At 46.1% G+C, this 9,414-nt stretch overlaps 1 long non-coding RNA gene across 1 annotated transcript; it reads left to right on the top strand.

The window, feature by feature from the left end:
* The first annotated feature begins 1,156 nt into the window (after positions 1-1,156).
* Positions 1,157-8,321, top strand: LOC133362265 (uncharacterized). Its single transcript, XR_009757482.1, has 3 exons — positions 1,157-1,253; positions 3,819-3,992; positions 8,197-8,321. It is a non-coding gene; the product is annotated as an uncharacterized LOC133362265 (long non-coding RNA).
* The last annotated feature ends 1,093 nt before the right edge of the window (positions 8,322-9,414 follow it).

Below are 9,414 nucleotides of genomic sequence, written 5' to 3'. Positions count from 1 at the left end.
TTTGCATTTGGACGGGGTAAAATAGCCGATTTAATTTCCTGCAGCAACAAAAAAGTCAGATCGTATTCGTGGCATTACCCCCCCCCCTCCCCCCTCCGTGAGTAGCGCCTCGTGGATTTAATAATTTAATTAGGAAAGTTGCGGAAGCGGCTTTACGAGTCGCTCAAGCAACAGGGTTCACTCACCACTCTCTACACGTGACCCATCTCCACGCGTGTGTCCAGTTGAACGCATTGGCTTTCTCCGCGTGCAAAAGTACTCAAGAAGGGATTTGACAAGTAACCGGGCATTACAGGTCACGTGACATTACAGGTGTGCTCACACCTGAGAGCGTGTGTGTGCGTGGCATGGTGCACATGGCCTGGCACAAGCGTCGTGGTGACGTCACCGCCACTTAGTGGCGAATGGCGGTTGTTGTTGTGTGTGCATGTGTGTGCGTGTGTGCGGGTGCGTGTGTGTGAGTGTGCGTGTGTGTGCGCATGTGTGTGCATGTGTGTGCGTGTGCGTGAGTGTGTGTGCGTGTATGTGCGTGTGTGTGTGTACGTGTGTGCGTGTGCGTGAGTGTGCGTGTGTATATGTGTGTGTGTGCGTGCGTGGGGAGCGGTAGTGTACCGGTTAGCGCGCTGCGCTATGAACCTGGCGACCCGGTTTCGATTCCCGCTCACGGCCAACACCAGTGACGATTATCTGAACCGGTCCTGGGCCTCACCTAGGTCGACTCAGCCTTAAATGAGTACCTGGTGCGGTGTGTAAACATCGCCACTGGGGAGACAAAGGCGGTCGGGCGTGGTGCTGGCCACCCACCCCCTCGTGTACCGTTACGGCCTTCATAGGTGCTCGCTAACAGCACTTGCCCCTACAGTCTGTTTAGGCTATACGGGGGATCTTTGTCTTTGTGTGGTAAATGCAGACATGATTCCTTGCAAAGGTTTCAGTTTGGTGTTTTAACGTCTTAAACACACGAGGGTTTTATTGTGGCCAGAAAGGGGGAAAATCCCTTCGATTATCAAAGCGGAAGTTTCCACGCGGCGGGGTTTCAATCCACCAATTAGAAGCGAGGGGGCTGCGGGGTGACGCGTCAGCGCCGGCAGCCAATCAGGGCGCGTCTCGCGCCTGCTGTGGGCGGGGCTTCAGCGCGTGAGGAGGTCGCCTTGGTGGGAAGAGACGCTGGGATATCGCCCAGCAACAACAACAACAACTACCACAACAACAACTACCACAACAACAGCAACTACTACCACTACTACTACCTTGTGAGTATTACTAGCACTCTTATCACGACTACTACTACCACTCTTATTGCCACCACAACTCTTTTTACTACCACAACTAGCACCACCCTGTGAGTATCACAACAACAACAACACTAGTTGTTGTAGTAAGATGTAGGCATTTCTCGCCGCTATGCAGCATCACCCCTCATCACCCCTCACCACGTGTTGTAACAACACCCCTCACCACCACCACGTGTTGTAACAACACCCCTCCCACCACCACGTGTTGTAGCAACACCCCTCACCACCACCACGTGTTGTGTTGCAGCAACCACGCCGCGTGGACAATGGCGGACGTGGGTGAGTGAGTGGGTGTGAGAGTGTGTGGGTGGGTGTGAGTGTGGGTGTGAGAGTGTGGGAGTGTGTGTGTGGGTGTGAGAGTGTGTGGGTGGGTGTGAAAGTGTGGGAGTGTGTGGGTGTGAGAGTGTGGGAGTGTGAGTGTGTGAAGAGTGTGTGGGTGGGTGTGTGGGTGGGTGTGAGAGTGTGTGGGTGGGTGTGTGAGTGTGTGAGAGTGTGGGTAGCTTGCCATCTTTTTCGACTTCCATGGTGAATCTGATGGCTGGGTGTATGGAATTGATGTGGTCGACAAATTGGTCTAGAGCAGGCCGGCCATGTGGCCAGATGACAAAAGTGTCATCTACGTACCTCTACCACAAGGTCGGGTGTAGAGTGGCAGTCTGGATGGCGTCAGTCTCAAATTTCTCCATGAAGACGTTGGCTACAACCGGAGATAGGGGGGAGCCCATTGGGGTGCCCTCAGTTTGCCTGTAGAAAGTTCCATTCCAGGTGAAGTATGTATTGGTTAAGCAGTGTCTCACCAGGGGGGGTACTCCAGCATTCAGTCCTTGATGAACCAAGTCTTCAATGATTGCGATGGTGTCAGGTACAGGAACCTTGGTGAACAAGGAGACCACATCAAAACTGACAAGCAGGTCGTCTGTTCAGCTCCAAACCATTCACAGTTTGGCAAACTTTTCATAGATATCCTCTCCTGTAGTTGTTCCTTTGATGCTTTGCAGTGCAGCAAGCTCTTCTGTGACTTCGAAATAGTCATTCGTCCCACGAATAAACATTAGAAGTTGTGCAGAATCACGAACATCATTGCTTTCGTCGAGTGCCAAGGAAAAATAGGAAAGTTTTTTTGTGGAGTTTTGCAAATGCTGATGCAAATTGTCTCCCATTTCTTCAATCCTCCGTGTAATTGTAGGTCCTGAAAGACTCACTGTACTAAATAAATCGGCCTTCTCTGGACACATCTCTTTGGCAACAGAAAGAAGGCATTCTTTAACAAATTCTCCCTCCACGAATGGTCTGCCAGTGCACGCTATTAGCTTGGCAACTTGAAAACTTGCTCGCAGTGATGAAATATTTAGCTGCTTCTGCTTCACAAAAGTATTTTGCTGAGTTGTTAATGTATTTTTCAGTTTTAATGTTTTATCTTTTCTCACTTCTCCGACCAAACAATCATATTTATCTTTATGTTGAGTTTCATAGTGTCGACGTAAATTGTATTCTTTGAACACAGACACTATATTCTGGCATATCAGACACACAGCTCTTTCCTTGTACTGCATGAAAAAGTAATTATAAGTCCACTTTTCTTTGAATATCCTACACTCCGAGTAAATTTTTCTCTTTCTTGACATCATTGTTTCCTAGGGAGTCAAAATTGCTATTAGTAATAAAATACCAATATATATGTAATGGGTTCCGGAGACACTTGTAGAGGTAACTTCTTTATTACAATACAACACTCCAACAGTCCAACTCTCCAACAGTCCTGATACTCTGTTACAGCCTAGGTACACAGCCTAGGTACACAGCCTAGGTACACTACTCTGGCTACACTCTGGAACTCGCCCTCACAAGGTCGTAGAGTCGGGAGTTCCAGAGTCCCACCACTGGCTCTCACATCATCCCAGGGTCTTCAGATGGCTGGTCGTGGGTCTTGGGTCTTGAGTTACAACTGGGCCCCGATCGTCCAGGGAGCTCTCCTTTTATGCCTGGTCCAACGAGGGGTGGGGCCGTGTGCGCCACCAGACATCCCACAGAGCACACACAGCCCCCCCCCCCCCCGTTGGCGGCGCCCAGAGGCTTAAGCGTCTGGACCCCCTGGGAACCCAACGCCTGGCGCCCAGAGGCTTAAGCGTCTGGACCCGCCCGGGAACCCAGAGCCCCCAGCAGCCCCTCCCTTCTTATGTCACTACATTACCCCCCTCTACGTAGCCTCCAGCCGTCCCGGCTGTCAATAATTAGAAAGTTTAAATTAACGAAAGGGAGAGAGAGAAAAAAAATACGCGAGCCTCAACAGGAAAAGAAAAGAGAACAAGAAAGCAACCATAAATACCATAACCAACCTGTACAACTCTACACTATATACAAGCATCAATCAACAAAAAGGTGAAGCAATGACACGTGAACAAACGACCCGCGGCACACCTAGCCCTCCTCGGGATCCGACGTGTTCCTAGCAGCTCCCTCCGCAGCAGCAGGACAATGTGTTCTGACGGTGCGGACTGCTGCGTTGTGTTTCACACGACACAGGATTGACGACGGGAGGAGAAGGGCACGGTGGGTTCACGGCTCTGCAAGCACCAGCAGCAGCAGCTGCAAGCAATCAGCAGCAGCAGCAGCAGCAGCAGGAGCAGCGAGAACTTGCCGGCCACATGTCGCTGCGATGTGTCGCGTTGCTGTTTCTCGCCTCCGTCTCCTTTCAAGGTGATGATCGCCGCCGCCGTGAACATCGGCAGCATCCAGCAGCATCCCCCCCCCCCCCCCCTCATGCGATCGTGGTTCGGCTTCACCGTGTCAGTCGTCGTCTGTAGACGCGAAAGATTCGTGGCACCCCACACACGCGAATTGGCGCTGTACGATGGGGAGTCTTTCTTTAAAAAAAGAGTCGCGATTTGCTGAGTGCCGATTTGCTGAGTGCTGATTTGCTGAGTGCGACGGGCGACGCCTCGTTGGTTCCTGCACGACGGTGGATTCCATCGTGTAAGTCGTCATCTAGCCTCGTGTACTGTACACTTCACTACTACACTACACTATACACTACTTTACACTACACTATACACTACACTACTATACACTTCACTACTACACTACACTATACACTACACTATACACTACACTATACACTACACACTACTACACACTTCACTACTACACTACACTATACACTACACTATACACTACTATACACTACACTACTATACACTTCACTACTACACTACACTATACACTACACTATACACTACACTATACACTACACTACTATACACTTCACTACTACACTACACTATACACTACACTATACACTACTTTACACTACACTATACACTACACTATACACTACACTTTACACTACACTATACACTACATTATACACTACACTATACACGACACTATACACTACACCAGGGGTCCTCAAACTTTTTAAACAGGGGGCCAGTTCACTGTCCCTCAGACCGTTGGAGGGCCGGACTATAGTAAAAAAAAAACTATGAACAAATTCCTATGCACACTGCATATATCTTATTTTGAAGTGAAGAAACAAAACGGGAACAAATACAATATTTAAAATGAAGAACAAGTAAAATTAAATCAACAAACTTGCCAGTATTTGAATGAAAACTATGGGCCTGCTTTTGGCTAATGAGATGGTCAATGTCCGGTTCCATATTTGTCACTGCTAGTCGTAACAAGTGATGCAAGTGTGCATCCGTTAGTCTAGATCTGGTTGGAGATTTCAAATGTTTCATTCTGGAAAAAGTCTGTTCACAGACATAAGTGCTGCCAAAGATGGTTGCCATTTTGAGTGCATGATTCCTGAGATGACGATATGTCTCAGAGGGGAGAGATGCATAGAAATTATGAAGGCTGCTTGACTTGAGTGCGTCTTTCAGAGAGTCACAATTCTGCAGTTCAGCCAGTTCCATTTGGTAAATTGTATCCACATTTTCAATGTCAATAGAAAATGGGTTACGGAAAAGCTGTATGTCCTGTTCATGGAGATGAAGCTCTTTAAATCCAAATTGGAACTCCTTTTGCAATTTTTCCAGTGAATCCACACATGTTTTGTTTGGGAATGCAACCAATGGTTTTTCCGCTAACAGATTTTGAGTTGTGGGGAGATGGCAGAAGTTTTCCTCCTTCACTTGTTTAATGAGGAGGCCTAATTTTACTTCAAATGCTTTGACATGTGATTGCATATCACAGATGAGCTTCCCCTTTCCTTGAAGTTGCACATTGAAACTGTTGAGTAGCTCTGTTACATCTGTCAGAAAGGCAAGGTGCCATTTCCATTCTGCATCATTGAGCTCTGGTACTTCTTTGTTTTTTTAAAGCAGAAAAGCTGTAATCTGTGGAAGTAAGTCATAGAAACGTTTTCAAACTCTCCCTCGACTCAGCCAACGGACTTCTGTGTGATACAGAACATCTTCATAGTCAACATTTAGCTCAGACATAAATTCCTGAAATTGTCTGTGGTTTAGTGCATGAGCTCTAATGAAGTTAACACAAGATACCACAAATTTCATAACAGAGTCCCACTTCAGTGATTTACTACACAGCGCTTGTTGGTGGATGAGGCAGTGTATGGCTATTGGATGAGAATGGTTATGTTTGTCCATTTCTTGGTTAATGCGAGAAATTACTCCTTTCTTAGACCCCACCATGCTAGGAGCACCATCAGTTGTCACACTGGCTAGTTTAGCCCAGTTCAGCTCTAAACCATTCACAGTTTGGCAAACCTTTTCATAGATATCCTCTCTTCTTGGTTCTTTCGGTAAAGTCACGTAGAAGGGAAGTAATAAAATAATAAAAATAAAACATAATAAAATAATTCTCACGACGTTTCGGCCACAACGCAAGCAGCCGTCCTCAGGTGAAAACCAGGTCTGTCGGGGAGACAGCGTCTGAATGAAACAGCACACGAGCTTGGAGCATATATAAGCTGGGTTGGAAACGGGGGAAAGAGCGCCTTGACAAAATAATTTGCATATCAAGAGGAATTTAGCATATGTATGGGAAATGCAGGAATGTGATTAGTACTACATATGCCCGTGCTGCATATGTAGTACTAATAACTTTCCTGCATTTCCCATACATATGCTAAATTCCTCTTGATATGCAAATTATTTTATTACTTCCCTTCTACGTGACTTTACCGAAAGAACCAAGAAGATGAATCCCTGCAGGCATGAAAGCTTTAAATCGAAAGATATCCTCTCCTATAGTTGTTCCTTTGATGCTTTGCAGTGCAGCAAGCTCTTCTGTGACTTCGAAATAGTCATTCGTCCCACGAATAAAAATTAGAAGTTGTGCAGAATCACGAACATCATTGCTTTCGTCGAGTGCCAAGGAAAAATAGGAAAGTTTTTTTGTGGAGTTTTGCAAATGCTGATGCAAATTGTCTCCCATTTCTTCAATCCTCCGTGTAATTGTAGGTCCTGAAAGACTCACTGTACTAAATAAATCGGCCTTCTCTGGACACATCTCTTTGGCAACAGAAAGAAGGCATTCTTTAACAAATTCTCCCTCCACGAATGGTCTGCTATTAGCTTGGCAACTTGAAAACTTGCTTGCAGTGATGAAATATTTAGCTGCTTCTGCTTCACAAAAGTATTTTGCTGAGTTGCTAATGTATTTTTCAGTTTTAATATTTTATCTTTTCTCACTCCTCCGACCAAACAATCATATTTATCTTTATGTTGAGTTTCATAGTGTCGACGTAAATTGTATTCTTTGAACACAGACACTATATTCTGGCATATCAGACACACAGCTCTTTCCTTGTACTGCATGAAAAAGTAATCATAAGTCCACTGTTCTTTGAATATCCTACACTCCGAGTAAATGTTTCTCTTTCTTGACATCATTGTTTCCTAGGGAGTCAAAATTGCTATTAGTAAAATACCAATATATATACAGCGCTACAAAAACAATATACCAGCAATAACTTTGCCCACACAGAGACATACAGACTGCACTGCCCATCAATGCAGTCTGATTGGGGGGAACTCCGCCCCCTCTCCCTCTTCCACCAATGACCGTCCTTCTCATGTAGAAAAAAAGTAACAGACAGGCAGCGGCGGCAAAAACACCCGGCGGGCCGGATAAATGTCCTCGGCGGGCCGCATGTGGCCCGCGGGCCGTAGTTTGAGGACCCCTGCACTACACTATACACTACACTACTATACACTACACTATACACTACACTATACACTACTTTACACTACACTATACACTACACTATACACTTCACTAATACACTACACTATACACTACACTACACTATACACTACTTTACACTACACTATACACTACTTTACACTAAACTATACACTACTTTACACTAAACTATACACTACACTATACACTACACTATACACTACACTATTATACACTATACACTACACTACTATACACTGCACTACTATACACTACACTATACACTACACTACTATACACTACACTATACACTACTATACACTACACTACTATACACTACACACTACATTATACACTTCACTAATACACTACACTACTATACACTACACTATACACTACTTTACACTACACTATACACTACACTATACTATATACTACACTACACTATACACTACACTATACACTACACTACTATACACTACTATACACTACACTACGATACACTACAGTAACATACTCTGCACTAATATATACTGCTGCACAATACATTATACACTACACTACTATCCTCTACACTACAGTACTATAAACTACACTATACACTACATACACTACACTACTATACACTACACTATACACTACGCTATACACTACACTACTATACACTACACTATACACTACACTACTATACACTACACCACTATACACAGTCTGCAGCGTGACTTGCGTGCGATGACCGTCATCGCCGCAGGCGTCGAAGCGGCGATCTCCGTGGCGGTGACCCCGCTGGTCGAGGTGGAACTGGGAAGTCCGCTGGTGATCCCCTGCACGGTCACCAGCTCCGTGGGCGACGAGGTGGTCACCCAGTGGTTCATCGTGAGTAGCGCTACCACCCCACACACCACCCACACGCACACCGCCGCTTGTCATGCTCGGATACGTACGTCGTATGCCCTGCCCATAGACTCAACACTGCTACCCATAGACTCAACACTGCACCATAGACTCAACACTGCCCATAGACTCAACACTGCCCATAGACTCAACACTGCCCATAGACTCAACACTGCCCATAGACTCACACTGCCCATAGACTCAACACTGCACCATAGACTCAACACTGCCCATAGACTCACACTACCCATAGACTCAACACTGCTACCCATAGACTCAACACTGCCCATAGACTCAACACTGCCCATAGACTCAACACTGCTACCCATAGACTCACACTACCCATAGACTCACACTACCCATAGACTCAACACTGCTACCCATAGACTCAACACTGCCCATAGACTCAACACTGCCCATAGACTCAACACTGCCCATAGACTCAACACTGCCCATAGACTCAACACTGCCCATAGACTCAACACTTTCCATAGACTCAACACTACCCATAGACTCAACACTGCACCATAGACGCAACACTGCTACCCATAGACTCACACTACCCATAGACTCACACTACCCATAGTCTCACACTACCCATAGACTCAACACTGCTACCCATAGACTCAACACTGCTACCCATAGACTCAACCCTGCCCATAGACTCAACACTGCCCATAGGCTCAACACTGCCAATAGACTCAACACTGCCCATAGACTCAACACTGCCCATAGACTCAGCACTGCCCATAGACTCAACACTGCTACCCATAGACTCAACACTGTCACCCATAGACTCACACTACCCATAGACTCAACACTGCCCATACACTCAACACTGCCCATACACTCAACACTGTTACCCATAGACTCAACACTGCCCATAGACTCAACACTGTTACCCATAGACTCAACACTGCCCATAGACTCAACACTGCCCATAGACTCACACTGCCCATAGACTCAACACTGCTACCCATAGACTCAACACTGCTACCCATAGACTCAACACTACCCATAGACTCAACACTGCCCATAGACTCAACACTGCCCATAGACTCACACTACCCATAGA

This window comes from Lethenteron reissneri, unplaced genomic scaffold, assembly GCF_015708825.2.
Source record: "Lethenteron reissneri isolate LAM-NWPU_2019-01 unplaced genomic scaffold, ASM1570882v1 scaffold_1418, whole genome shotgun sequence".
NCBI classification, from domain to species: domain Eukaryota; kingdom Metazoa; phylum Chordata; class Hyperoartia; order Petromyzontiformes; family Petromyzontidae; genus Lethenteron; species Lethenteron reissneri.
Note: the sequence above shows the minus strand (reverse complement) of the source record. Positions and strands in the feature narration are given on the sequence as shown.